Here is a 15,892-nt window from a genome sequence, read left to right on the forward strand (position 1 = left end):
TTTAGATGAAGTCTCGAGTATCTGACTATAAAAGACTCCCCATTAAGGTAACCGGACCCTCCTTTTGGAGTGAGTAGTTGTAAGTACCAGATCCTTAGTCCATGTTTCATGTAACTCACATATTTATCTCTTGCATTTTTTCTCGTTGTTTGAGTGGTGTTTCTCTATGGAGTGAGTTTCATTTTTATTTCTTTTTCATAATTTTGTTTTCCTCAAAACTCAAACATAAAAAATAAAAAAATTAAAAACACAAACATATATTAGTTAGTCTAGGGAATCTGACTTTAAAAGACCCAAGTTTTAGTAAAATACAACCTTGCTGGAGTATAGGCCACAAAATCTTCTAAACTAAAAAAGAGGTTTCAAATTTTGTTTGGGGGTGGCGTATTTTGGTATTTCATTTCAAAACTTTTTGTCACCCTTTGCCTGTCATGTTTACTCCAATAGAGTTTAGGTTAGTTCGTTTCGTAATTTAATTGTGTTATTCTTTCATGTGACCAAGCCACTAAAAGAGACCAAGGGCTACGAGTTCTAAACTCACGCCATTTATCATCAACGGCAGCGGCGCCATTTGATAATAATGAAATAACACGTTTCTATATCCTATAGAATAATGGTTTATGTTAGGAATAAGAAATCTAATTTTTTCACTTTTGATCAAAGTTTCTACTCTCAATTATCTTATAATAAAACTAGAGTCAGATTTAGTTCCACTCCTAGTTGCTTAGATGTGACAATTTCTCTATCCTAAACAATTCTACAATATCAATTCGAGCAATGGTTTAATTATACAAATATGGTGAAAATAACTAATTAAGATATTCTAAATTATACTACGGAAATTTAACGAGAAGATGTGAATGAGAAGAAGAGATTAGGGGAATTTGATTCCACCTTGATTTATTCATAATATGATAGTATCAATTTGTTGCAACCCTAATCTTTATGTTTTCACGTAAAGATTAGGTCTTTTTATCCCTAATTATTCATGGCATCTCTACCAACTAATAATTAGCAAGCGAGGCAATTGAAATCCATTCTCATTGTTAATTAACTACCTTTTAGAGTAGAATATCTTACTACAACTATTCTATACTAACACATCAAATTTTTATCAAAGCTTTATTCAAACCCCTCTAAAGGAGGTTTAGCTAAGATTCATTAGACTATCATAATTAAAAGAATAAGAATAAGACATCATAAAAACAATAACAGTAACTTGGCTTTTATTAATGGTGGCTAGGCTAGAAAACAATAATTAGGTTTAGACTAAAGAGAAGAAAACCTAATTTATTATCTAATGGGAGAAAGTCTAAGTGTGTTTTTAGTTTTTCCCTAGTCTTCTTTATATAAGAGAGGTTAAGTTTACAATTTTCGTGCATGGGCTTTGGAGCCATGTTTTGGGCTAATAAATCAAGCCCAAAACCTAATTACTTAAATTCAAAAAATGTTTCTCTGCTAAAAATTACTGCAATAGCCTTTTTGTCAACTTTTACTCCTCTAATTGGATCAAGGCATGGACCATTAGAAATCTCTTTCCGAACCAGTCGTTTTGACATATAGTAGGTCCAATTCCGAGGTCTGAGTCCAAAGATATAACCTACAGAAGTTCTGTTAACTTTTCTGCTCCATTTATGCCCGCATTGACTTTGACTTTTCAGCTTTGATTGGGCTTTAAAAAGGCCTTTTTTCCTTGAAACTTGGGCTTTAACCATAGAACTTCTTAGCAACCAACCTTTTCTCTTTTCTCTTGCAAAAATGACCTATTTCTTCACATATTTAACTCTAATACCTGAAATACACAAATGTACGTAAACAGTATTAACTCTTATTTATTATAGACATAATTGGTCAAGATGTAATATTATTAAGGGGTTAAAACTACAGTTTTGGGCTCTTATCAAACCACCCCCAAACAATATTTTGCTTGTCCTCAAGCAAATATGAGAAATTAAAATAAGTGACCAAAAATAGACTTCTACCTAATCTCATTTCGCCGAGTGCGATTGCAATGACCATATGCAATAAGGCCTTAAACCACTTAGAATTCCCTAGTGGATGAGTTATAGCCTCGTGAGAGTTTTCCAGAGAAGATACTCACAAACTTTCTTTATACTACATCGACTAAGAAATAAAATTACTCTTTCCTTATTTATTCTCAGCTATCTGTACATCTCACAAGCAATGAATACTGAGAATAATTGAAATTTGAATAATAATCATTCAATACGGATAAACATATATATATATATATATATATATATATATATATAATATATATATATATATATATATATATATATATATATATATAATGAACTATGCTATGAAATGCAATAATAGGTCCATTTCTGAAACTTTGGAATACTGTCCTTAAGTAGGTCCTCACAAATATGTAAAGACAAAAACACTCTGATTTTTCCACTAAAGGTTCGCTCACTCCAGTGTGCAGTAGGCACATTTTTCTCACAAACTCAATGACGTACAAGGAAGCCGAAGTCGATCAAACACATTTGCCACTTACTATCACACTAACGTATTCCTAATTAAGCTAGAGGTCTTTATTAGGTGTTATGGGGATTAGGTAATAGTTTTAAGAATGAAGGAAATGGATATTCAAAAGAACAAGTCTGAGATAATAGGATTTTCAAAATATGTAACTAGAAAAAACTTTGTTCTTAATTTGCTTATACACTTTGTTTCCAACCTTCACCATTTTTTTTTGGGTTAGTTAAATTTACCCCCCCCCCATTTTCAAAAATATTAGTAATACCACCCCAATTGCAAGATCCAACGGCTACGAGATGATTTTTTTTTTCAGATGAAGAAATCGGACCGTTGGATCTTACAAAATGGGGGGTGGGTAAGTCTATCTAACCCTTCTTTTTTTTCTTTTTCTTTTGGCTTTTGACTCCTTTGATTTTTTTTTGGAGTTCCAACTTTTTTTTTTTTTTTTTTTTTTTCTTTGGATGGAAATTTTCTTTTCTTTTCTTATTTGAAGCAACTAACAAATTCTTGGTGTTCCACAAGTCTATTTCTCTTTTCTTTTCTTCATTTCATCCTACTTCTCAGACTTATTCAAAAATGGTAGGCTGATTTTTATTTTTGTTTTGTTTCTTATAAAAGGGTAAAAGATTTGTGGTATGGTTTATGAAAAGGCTAAAGAAAGGCTCAGAGGGGCAACTAGTGGAAAATAATTTTATATAGATTTGAATTTCTGACTATATCAATCCAAAAAGGGGCCTAAATTCTCGCATAGGATATGGTATAGTGATCAAACAAGTGGACGTGTGATTTCTCTATTTAAAATTTACTTCTCTCTTATGTCATTACTCAAATATTGCACTCATAAGGCTTTTAGGCTATATTCTCACAAGATTTATAGAATAAGTACTATAGCCTAGATTTCAAAAACTTACTGCCAATACAAACATAGATGCTCATGCAAAATATTTATAGAAAGATGGAATGACTATTACCTACACGTTAACCTAAATTTCTAAAAACTATTATAATTTAAGAGCTAAAGTGAAACTTCTAGACTACTATCATCACAAAAAAAGAAACAATACCAATATTCCTAAGTGCATAGTATAAATACTTTTTATTATTTTTTATTATTTTTTTAGTAGAAAACAAAGTGCATATTATATACATATATATATATATATATATATATATATATATATATATATATATATATATATATATATATATATATATGTGTGTGCCTTAAATTACGCGTGTTTATATGCCACCCCCAAACAAAAACATGATTTGTCCTCAAAGTATAGAAATAAGGATAGAAAATACCATGGAAATGCGTGAAAATTTTAGAACACCTACAAAACAAATTCAAAACATACTAATATAGGTAAAGAAAAACAGACGCAACTCTATATGAGTTCCACTCGTTATGGAAATAACAAAAAATTAAATTGATTGGGACATAAGCAGACACTAACAAAAAATAAAACTTACCTCATATCCAGCATTTAAGCGTTCTCTTCCTCTTCTATAAAGAAGTGAGGTTCCTTTGCATCCTGCCAAACCAAGATAATTTGTCAGGCCTCACGCCATTTATCATCAACCCGTGCTAATCTGTTAAGTGTTACTCGGTCTGATGGGGTGTACACCATGATAATGATTTAACCCTTGGTCTCTGCCGGGGATAATAATGAAATGACTAATTTCTATATCCTATAGAATAATGATTTATGTTAGGAATAAGAAAGCTAATTATTTCACTCTTTTAATCGAAGTTTCTACTCTCGATTATCTTATAATAAAACTGGAGTCAAAATTCGTTCCACTCCTAGTTGCTTAGACGTGACAATTTCTCTGTCTTAAACAATTCTACAATATCAATGAGAGCAATGGTTTAATTATACTAATATGGTGAAAATAACTAATTAAGATATTCTAAATTATACTATGGCAATTTAACGAGAAAATGTGAATGAGAAGAAGAGATTAGGGGGATTTGATTCTACCTTGATTTATTCTTAATATGCTAGTATCAATTTGTTGCAACCCTAATCTATATGTTTTCACATAAAGGTTAGGTCTTTTTATCCCTAATTATTCATGGCATCTCTATCAACTAATAATTAGCATGTGATACAATTGAAACTCATTCTCATGGTGAATTAACTACCTTCTAGAGTGGAATATCTTACTACAACTATTTTATACTAACACATCAAGTCTTCATCAAAGTTTTAATCAAACCCCTTTAATGGAGGTTTAGCTAAGATTCATTAGACTATCATAATTAAAAGAATAAGAATAAGAATAAGACATCATAGAAACAATAACAATAACTTGGCTTTTATTAATGGTGGCTAGGCTAGAAAACAATAATTAGATTTAGACTAAAGAGAAGAAAAACTAATTTATTATCTAATTGGAGAAAATCTAAGTGTGTTTTTAGTATTCCCCTAGTCCTCTTTATATAGGAGAGGTTAGGTTTATAATTTCCGTGCATGGGCTTTGGAGCCATATTTTGGGCAAATAAATCAAGCCCAAAACCTAATTACTTAAGTCCAAAAAGGGTTTTTATGCTGAAAATTACTGCAGCAGAACTTTTAGTTCACTTTTACTCCTCTAGTTGGATTAAAGACTAGACCATAAGAAAGCTCTTTCCGAGCCGGTCGTTTTGACATATAGTAGGCCCAATTCTGAGGTCTAAGTCCAAAAATACAGCCTGCAGAAGTTCTGTTGACTTTTATGCTCTATTTCTGCCCGCGTTGACTTTGACTTTTCAGCTTTGACTGGGCTTTAAAAATGCTTTTTCTCCTTGAAACTTGGGCTTTAACCATATAACTTCTTAGCAACCAACCTTTGCTCCTTTCTCTTGCAAAAGTGACCAATTTCTTTACATATTTAACTCCAATACCTGAAATACACAAACATACGTAAACAGTACTAACTCTTATTTATTATAAGCATAATTGATCTAGATGTAATATTATTAAAGGGTTAAAACTACAGTTTTAGACTCTTATCAATCTACCCCCAAACAGCATTTTGCTTGTCCTCAAGCAAATATGAGAAATTAAAATAAGTGACCAAAAATAGAGTTCTAACTAATCTCGTTTCGCCGAGTGCGATTGCATTGACCATATGTAATAAGGCCTTAAACCATTAGGAATTCCCCTGTGGACGAGTTATAGCCTCGTGAGAGTTTTCTAGATAAGATACTCACAAACTTCATTTATACTACAACTACTAAGAAATAAAATTATTGTTCCTTATTTATTATCAGCTATATATACATCTTACTAACAATGAATACAAAATAATCAATTCGAAACCAAAGCTAATAAGTGCATAATAATAAATTATTTATGGATAAACATATATATAATGAACTATGCTATGAAATGTAATAACAGATCCGTTTAAGGAACTTTGGAATAACTTCCTTAAGTAGGTCCTCACAAATATGTCAAGACAAAAACACTCTAATTTTTCCACTCAAGTTTCGCTCACTCCAGTGTATAGTGGGCACACTTTTCCTCACAAACTCAATGACATACAAGGAAGCCGAAGTCGATCAAAAACATCTTCCATTTACTATCACACTAACTTATTCCTAATTGAGCTAGAGGTCTTTATTAGGTGTTGCGGGGATTAGGTGATGGTTTTAAAAATGAAGGAAATGGATATTCAAAAGGACAAGTCTGAGATAATAGGATCTTCAAAATATGCAACTAGAGAAAACCTTGTTCTTACTTTGCTTCTACACTTTGTTTCCATCCTTTGCCCCTTTTTTTTAATTTTTCTTTTGGCTTTTGAATCTTTTGATTATGTTTTTGGAGTTCTAACTTTTTATTTTATTTTATTTATTTTTTCTTTAGATGGAAACTTTTTTTTCTTTTCTTATTTGTAGCAACTAACAAATTCTTGGTGTTCCACAGGTCTTTCTCTTTTATTTTCTTCATTTCATCCTACTTCTCAGACTCATTCAAAAATGGTAGGCTGATTTTTATTTTTGTTTTGTTTCTTATAAAAGGGTAAAGGATTTGTGGTACAATTTCTGAAAAGGCTAAAGAAAGACTCAAAGGGGCGACTAGCGGAAAATAATTTTATAGAGGTTTGAATTTCTGGCTATATCGATAAAAAAAAAGGGCCTAAATTCTCGTTTAGGATATGGTATAGTGATCAAACAAGTGAACGTGTGATTTCTCTATTAGGAATTTACTTCTCCCTTGTGTCATTACTCAGATATTTCACTCATAATGCTTTTAGACTATATTCTCACAGGATTTATAGAATAAGTACTCTAGCCTAGATTTCAGAAACTTACTGCCAATACAAACATAGATGCTCATGCAATATATTTATGGAAAGATGCAATGAATATTACCTCATGTTAACCTAAATTTACAAAAACTATTATAATTTAAGAGCTAAAGTGAAACTTCTAGACTACTATCATCACAAAAAAGAAACAATACTAATATTCCTAAGTGCATATTATAAATACTTTTTATTATTTATTTTTTTTTTTTACTAGAAAGCAAAGTGCATATTACACACACACACACACACACACACACACACACATATATATATATAAGTGCCTTAAATTACGCGTGTTTCTATGCCATCCCCAAACAAAAACATGTTTTGTCCTCAAAGTATAGAAATAATAAGGATAGAAAATATCATGGAAACGTGTGAAAATTTAAGAACACCTGCAAAACAAATTTAGAACATACTAATATAGGTAAAAAAAAATAGACGCAACTCTATATGAGTTCCACCCATTATGGGAATAACAAAAATTAAATTGTTTGGGACATAAGCAGGCACTAACAAAAAATAAACTTACCTTAAATTCAGCATTTAAGCATTGTCCTCCTCTTCTATAAAGAAGTGAGGTTCCTTTGCATCTTGCCAAGCCATGATAATTTGCCAGGCCTTCACGCCATTTATCATCAATCCGTGCTAACCTGTTAAGCGTTACTCGGTCTGATGGGGTGTAAGGGGCAACCCAATGAGGTTGTAGCCTCCACCCCGGCCAAGCCATATCACGAAAAGAGCGTATAATACAATTGGTGGGTCACATAATGTCAACCCCAACCCAACTCGTGTAGCGGAATGTGAAATCAGGAAAGAAACATACCATGATGCGGCAAACCAAGACAGGCATAAGAAGGTACTTATGCTTCATACTATGGGCTCGTGCTAAACTGGACACTAAGGTCTGGGGAATGTCATATAGCATACGTCCCTCAGCTAAAGCAAGGAAGACGTCACCGGAAGCATTATTTGCAGAAGAAAACCGCCATTCCCCTAAGATATTCAGTATGATAAATAACATGATAGTGCCTAAGTTAAGGGACAGGCTACCAAGGGCTACGTTAAGATTCCCTTAGTCCTCTACCCAAAAAATCCCTGCTCCATAAGTCTCAAGGAAATACTCATAGTTATATAGGTATATATTATCAGACATATAGCCCCATGAGTTTCGGGGAGCAGGCATAGCCATCCCAACAGCAAAGGCTACTAAAAACTTGCTGAAATCCATTGTTTCATCATCAATGGTGATAGAGAACACTTGTTCCCCATCCGGTCAATAAAAGAACTTACAATGATCATAGAAATAAGTAGTAAGTTTAGGAGAATAAAAGTCATCAACACTTACCAGTAGAGTCTGCCATCTTGACTGCACAATCATGTCGCGGAACCAGTATCCATAAGTGTCACTCTCGAGAAATTCTTCAAATGACTGCTCCGGTATGATTTGAAGAGATTTCATAGCAAACAAATACACTACTGAACTCCTGGAAGTGACTGCGGAAAACCCCAGAAAATAGAATTAGAGTTGTATTGAGGTCAAGGCGTGGGCGCTCTCAGAATGGCCTATGGAAGGGGGTGTGCACGCTCAATTTTGACGAAGGAAAATTCTGCGATCTAAGACCTTAGGCACGGGCGCGCTCTGTTTTAAGGTAAGAGAGAGGGCATGCGCGCTCCGAGTACTATTTGTGGTATGAGTTGCGATGTGAAATTGAGAGGTGCTTGTGTGATGAAAAATAATGGTGTAGTGTGAAGTATATGGTGTGCCATGTATTTATAGATAACTAGTTTCTTAAACCAAGTTCCACAAGTTCCCTAAATTGTTAAGGCAAGATGATGGAAAAAGAAAAATTTCTAAATCCAAAATAGAAACAGATGAGATGCAGAGTCAAAAATCAAACTGATTGCTTTTCAGCTAGAATTAAAAATTGCAATCATCCAATTTTTAAATCCTTGAAGTTGCACAAACCAAGAGTAGCTAATTCTAGCTACACCACCGTAACAACATGCTCATATATAAACTATATTCTTCCAACCTTGCAATATTAACTTCCAAAAACATATGGATAGGGTAAATATAATGCTAAACAAATAATGCCACCCCCAAACAAGTCGGAAAGGTGGGATTAATGAAAAATAGATAGCATGCTTGGACAAAAAAATTAATTAACTTGAAATTCAAATAACAACCAAATGCATAATCCAATATTAACTACTTAACTAAACAACTAGGAATAAAAATTCTACTAAAACAGGGAAATATTCCTAAAAACAACAATATAACTAAAGAAACTAGCCACGAGATGAGGAAGGGCTAGAGTCATCCGTCTTGCGTCGACGACGCTCATGTCTTCCAGAGTAAGCAGAAGCATCATGAGGTGGCAGGCGTCGTAGAACTTCTACTTGAAACATGCGTTGTTGCTCCATAAAAACATCAATGGCTTCCCAATGCTCATTATTACTCTGGACGAGAGTCTCCACGTTAGCCTGGAAGTTTTCTTGGCTATGGATGATAGTATATTGCCTAGTCTGAATAGCCTCATAGAGGTCACGCAGAGAACATTGGCCTGTACGAATCGTCTCATATTCGTTATGGAGCTAGAGTTCGCATGCCACGATGAAGTAATGAGACGTGGGCAATATCCGTAGTAGCCCTTTCCAAAACGTCTGCATCAAAACATGTTATGTCTTCCTCATCTTCCTCATCCTATACCATCTCAGCACCCACCCAAAACCTCAGGCAAATTCCAATGCCTCTGAATACATTCCCGATAAATACGTGCATTTTCATGCAACTTCAAATTAACCTTACTAGTTTTCGAAACACATCCCCAGTATAACATAACCTTTGTAATCAATGTAGGGAAGGATGCGGTTAATTTACCAACTGCTCTAATCTCATTTTACAAAAAGTTAAGAATGCAAAACCCATACCTCTTTTCCTGAAGGGTCCAGAGAATGTGCAGACAACTCAAATTGATGTCACTTATCTTCGTGGTGGCAATAACATTCCTACCAACCCACTGAGCCACAGCCAGCTGGTTTCTTCGCAGGGACGTCTGACGAACACAATGCGAACCAGGGTTGTACAATCCTTCCAATACAGTCTCCGTCATCAAAGGACCAATTCCACCAAACTGAGATTCTTGCATTGTGACTATGATGTCTTTTTGCTCAATGCCAGTAATCTCAGATAGCACTGTTGTAGCCAATTCCTTCCGACTACCATTTACCTTTACAAAAATCCTACGACCATCAATCTCCCTCTTCTTATAAAAATCAAACACCAAATCAGTGTAATAAAAATCATCCATAGAATACCACAACCCATTCCACTTCCTAATACACATTTCGGTACCGAAAAAGGGTGAAAATTGTATTTGATTAAAAACTTGTTCTGGAAGAATCTTTGGGGTTTGAGGGGCCATTGAGTTTTGGATTTGCAAATTGGGGTGAATGTAAGGTGGGGGATAGTGAATGAATCACTCAATCGAAATTTGAACTGGGGTTGTGTGGAGGTTAAGGCGCGGGCGCTCTCAAGTTTTTCTGGCCCAAAGGGCGTGCGCGCTCAACCTTTTTCTTTGTCAAGCGGTGTTCTTGAGTTTTGGAGGCAAAGAGAAAAGAAACCAAAAACTCGCGTGGGGTTTTTAAAAGGGAGTCACGTGCTGGGTATGTGACCGCGTAGGGTTTAATCGTTTGGGCCCAAGCCCAAAACAAATCTGTAATACCCATCCTATCCTAGGCCTCGTAAAACTTAAAACTAAAATTTCCGATTCGTTAACGGTCTGATTTTTGCGAATGAGCTATGAAAATGATCAGCAAAGAAGGTACAATCCAATGATCTATAAAAAAAAACTCAAATCTAACCGTGGTTGACATATAAGAAGATAGAAAATGTCTCAAAATGCTTGAATGACATAAGTTATATGATCAAAAGAAATCTAAATTCATAGATAGTGTTAACCCGAATCAAAATATGACTATACGGCATAACCAGCAAGAGTAGGAAGTTGAGCGATCAAGAAGAGGAAAGACCAAACACCCCACCCCAAACAAATTTTTGAAAACAGGGTTTAGAAAATTTGTTTAAAAACGTGGGTCTTTTAAAGTCAGATTCCCGAGACTTGCTAGATTACTGTTTATAGGGTTTAATTTTTTTTTCTTTGTATGAATAAAGTTTAATATAAAGGAAAACAATAAAACAATAAAAACATAAATCACTCCATAAAGAAACATGACTCAAAAACCGAGAAAACATGCAAGAGTGGAAAACGTGAATTACGTTAAACATGGACTTAGGATCCGGTACTTACAGCCACACACTCCAAAAAGAGGGCCTAGTTACCTTCATGGTGCACTTACCAATATATTAAAATGAGAGGAAGTACACCAAACATCAAAGGTCATTCCTCATAGACAGGGTCTTGTAAAAGGACATCCTCCACATCTGGGGATATTAACTCGTGAAAATGTTTTAAACATTGGCCATTAACTTGAAAGGTACTGTTGTCCTTGGGATTTACCAAAGTGATTGCCTCGTAAAGGGTGACTCCAGTAACCAGAAAAGGACCAAACCAACGAGTTTTTAATTTTCCTAGGAAAATATGCAAACAGGAGTTGTAAGGCAAAACCTTTTGACCAACTACAAACTCTTTATGCAAAATTTATTTATCATGGACACGTTTCATGTTAACTTTATAATCCTTTGCGAGATTATAAGAATCGCTACAGATTTCTTCCAGCTCATTTAATTGCAATTTGTGCTTTACACCGGCCTCATAAATATTGAAGTTCAGGCTTTTTATAGCCCACATAGCATGGTGCTCCAATTCAATGGGCAAGTGACAAGGTTTTCCAAACACAAGTCTAAAAGGAGACATTCCTATAAGAGTTTTAAAAGTTGTCCGATACGCCCATAATGCATCTGTTAGACGCTTAGGCCAATCTTTCCAATCAGGATTGACTGTTATTTCTAATATTTTTTTAATTTCCCTATAGAGACTTCTACTTAACCACTAGTTTGTGGATGATAAGGAGTTGCCACCTTATGGGTAACTCCGTACTTCTTAACTAAAGAAGCAACAACTTTATTGCAAAAATGCGTTCTGCCATCACTGATGATGGCTTTAGGGATGCCAAAATGACAGAAAATGTATTCTCTAACAAAAAACACAACCGTCTTATGGTCATTGCTACGGCAAGCCATGGCTTTTATCCATTTAGAAACGTAGTCCACAGCAACAAGAATATAAATAAAACCGTGGGAAACAGGAAAAAGACCCATAAAATCAATGCCCCATACATCAAAACTTTCTATTACCATAATGGGATTGAAAGGCATTATATTATGTTTAGTGATATGCCCAAGTTGTTGGCAACGAACACACGTTTTGCAGTAAGCTTGGACATCTTTAAAAAGAGTAGGTCAATAAAAGCTACATTTAAGAATTTTAGCTGCCGTTTTCATACCACTAAAATAGCCACCACACTCTTTGTCATGGCAGAAGGATAAAACCTCATTATACTCCCACTAGGGAATACAACGACGAATAATTTGATCCACACAATACTTAAAAAGGTAGGGCTCATCCCTGTAGTATAGCTTAACTCTGGCCAAAAAAAATTTACATTCATTTTTTGACCAAACATCAGGAATAATATCAGAAGCTAAACAATTCACAATGTCGGCATACCAAGGTGTAGAAAAAATAGAATAAAGATGCTCATCAGGAAAAGAATCAGGTATGGACTCAGAATCACTATCACTGGCATTTGTTAGTCTAGATAAGTGATCAGCAACTACATTTTTGACCGTTTATCCTTAATTTCTAGGGTAAACTCTTGCAGGAGCGGAATCCATCGGATCAATCTCTGTTTAGCATCCTTCTTGGCGAGAAGGTACCTAAGAGCTGCATGGTCAATGTAGACTAAGGTCTTTGAACTAACCAAATAAGGACGAAATTTATCTAAAGTGTAAACCACATAAAAAATTCCTTTTCCATAGTAGTGTAATTTCTTTGAGCATCATTTAAAATTTTACTAGCATAATAAATAACGGTGGACTTATCATTTAGTTTTTGGCCTAACACAGCACCAACAGCATAATCGCTAGCGCCACACATAAGCTTAAAAGGTTTAGACCAATCGGGAAGCTGTATAATATGTGTAGATATTAAAGAGGCTTTTAAAGTTTTAAAAGCCTGTTTGCAATCATAATTGAAATCAAAGATGACATCTTTTAAAAGAAGATTAGTTAAAAGCCTAGCTAATTTTGAAAAATCCTTGATAAAATGCCTATAGAAATCTCCAATGGCCTAAAAAGGCTCTAATCTCACAGATAGTCCGTGGTATAGGTAGAGACGCTATTTTATCTATTTTGGCCTTATCTACTTCTATGCCGTTGATAGGAAATTAACCGGCCTAAATAAATAGGCTAATTAAATCCTACTTTACCTATACTAATACTCGTAAGCTCACGAGGTCTATCGTAATAGGTGCACAAGAATGATGTCGATCCCACAGAGATTGTTGTTTAGGGACAATTGAATACTAAAATATTACTTATCCTAATTCGACAATGTTGTTTTATAGAAATTTGGAATTAACTATTATCTAAAACTATTTAATTTAACTACGGTCTAAAACGAAAATAAACTAAATAATTGGGTTTCTGTTACGTGGAGATAATACTAGGACTACGACTCCATCTTAAACCATTGTCTGTATTTGTATGATTGGATTCTCTATTTCAATTTTTATACGAGTGGCATTGGCAATGAGTATTCACTACCGTCTTGATGATATGAACGTGGTAGCTCTTAATCGATAAATGTCTTCTAACGGTTTAGCACTAAGGTCAAGGTCACATAAATATTCATCTTCTTACAACACGAATAGTACACAATATGAACTTAAACAGTAAAAACGTGTTTAACTAATAACAAAAGTGACCAAACAATATTGCATGCATCACATACCATATGAAAGACTAAACATTTTGCTAATTAATCATGAACAGTGAAGAGTTTATATAAATATGAAGCATACTGAAAATCAGAAACCAATCCCAAACACAAACAACTAGTCCCAGACTTCATCTGTCCTAGTCTAGAGTTAGCTACGCATGGCAATTCGAACAACCAGGATAGAAGAAAATAAAGTCATTAGTAAAACCGATATCCTGATGTGCTCGTCTGGCTTCGTCTTCGTCTTCGTCTCTTTCGCTCTAAATCTCTCCGTCCTTCGGTGTTATATTATGTGTTCTGGATATTCTAGAGCCCCCTCAACTCCCTGTCTCTCCTCTTTTTATATCTTTTCTATTAGGGCATTGATACATATTTGATTGGAATTGGAAACTTCTAATTTCGGTTCTAGAGTTTCAGTTTCGATTGATTGTGTGAACTGTCGATCTCTTTCTCGTGTTGGGTTTTAGTGCAATCGAGAATAGAAAGTGGTGATCAAGTGAAATTGGGTGTATGGATGAATGGTAGATCGGTTATGGTGGTATGGGATTTGATTGGTTTATTGGTTGGTTCAAATTTGGAAAGCTTGAATGGAATGGAGGGAAGGTTTCCTATTTCTGTTCGTGAGAGACGAAGGGTGGAGGCTGATAAGGTGGTCCGGTAGCTAGGAACTATGGTGGGAACGGGCTTTAGAGTATATGGGCTGGTCTCTTTAGTTGCACATGGTCCGGTTTTCAACACCTCCTTTAGTCATGTGATTTTAGACTTTAGATGTTGGCCCATAACTCACAAGCTTGTACTGTTCACGTGCATCCTTGAGCCAATATATTCAAGGTCCCATATCCGCCAGTTCCCATAGACTAAGCCCTCGATTGATCTCGCACAATACGTTCCATGCTAGTCCAACTAAAACCATTGTACTAACTCAATCAACGCCTACTCCCTGGAATGTAGTGCTGACAAAACAATAGTTGTGCATTAATATTTCCACATTATCTTTAATTCTTGCAAAGTCACTAGAAACACAATAACTAATTCAAACAAATTAAATAAATGAACTAACTAATATAAAATTGGGTGTAAATATATGTAACATTTACGCGTTTATCAAATACCCCCGAACTTACATTTTGCTAGTCCTCGAGCAAAACTAAATCTAACTAAGAACAAAAAATAAAAATCCTAACTCACTTTCGTAGGAATCACGATTACACTTAGCATGTGCAACAAGCCTTTTAAACCCCTAAGTTTACCCTAGTGGACGAGTTTAGTCTCGTGAGAGTTTTTAGAGAAGATACTCACAAACGTCATTTATACTATAGTGACTAAGAAATAACAGCAATGTTTCCTTAATTTATCTCAGATGTCTATATATCCCACTAGCACGGAAGAAAGAATACTCCTTTTAAAACCTAAGTTAGTACATGCATAAATAATCAAATCATCTAAAAATAAACATACATGCAATGAACAATACTATGAAATACAGTGGCAGGTCCGTTTCTGAAACTTTGGAATAACGTCCCTAAGTAGGTCCTCACAAATATGTCAAGACAAAAGTACTCTGATTTTTCCACTCAGGTTTCGCTCACTCCATCGTGCAGTGGGCACATTTTTCCTCTCAATCTCAATGACGTCCAAAGGAGCCGAGGTAGATCAAACACATCTATTACTTACTATCACACCAACCTATTCCTAATTGAGCTAAAGGTCTTTATTAGGTGTTATGTATGGCTTAGGTGATAGTTTAAGAATAAATGGAATGGATAAATAAAATAGACAAGTCTGAGAAAATAAGTTCTTCAAATTATGTAACTAGAGAAAGCCTTGTTCTTACTTTGCTTCTACACTTTGTTTCCATCCTTAGCCCTTTTATTTTGGCTTTTGACTTCTTTGATTCTGCTTTTGGAGTTCTAACTTTTATTTTATTTCTATTCATTTTTCTTTTCTTTAATTTTCTTTTGAAGCAACTAACAAATTCTTGATTTTCCACGGGTCTTTCTCATTTCTTTTCTTCATTTCATCCTATTTCTCAAACTTACCTGAATGGGTAGGCTATTTTTATTTTTATTTGGTTTTTTATAAAAGGTAAAGAATGTGTGGTTTATGAAAAACCTAATGAA

The sequence above is a fragment of the Coptis chinensis genome, chromosome 8 (genome assembly GCF_015680905.1).
Source record: "Coptis chinensis isolate HL-2020 chromosome 8, ASM1568090v1, whole genome shotgun sequence".
NCBI classification, from domain to species: domain Eukaryota; kingdom Viridiplantae; phylum Streptophyta; class Magnoliopsida; order Ranunculales; family Ranunculaceae; genus Coptis; species Coptis chinensis.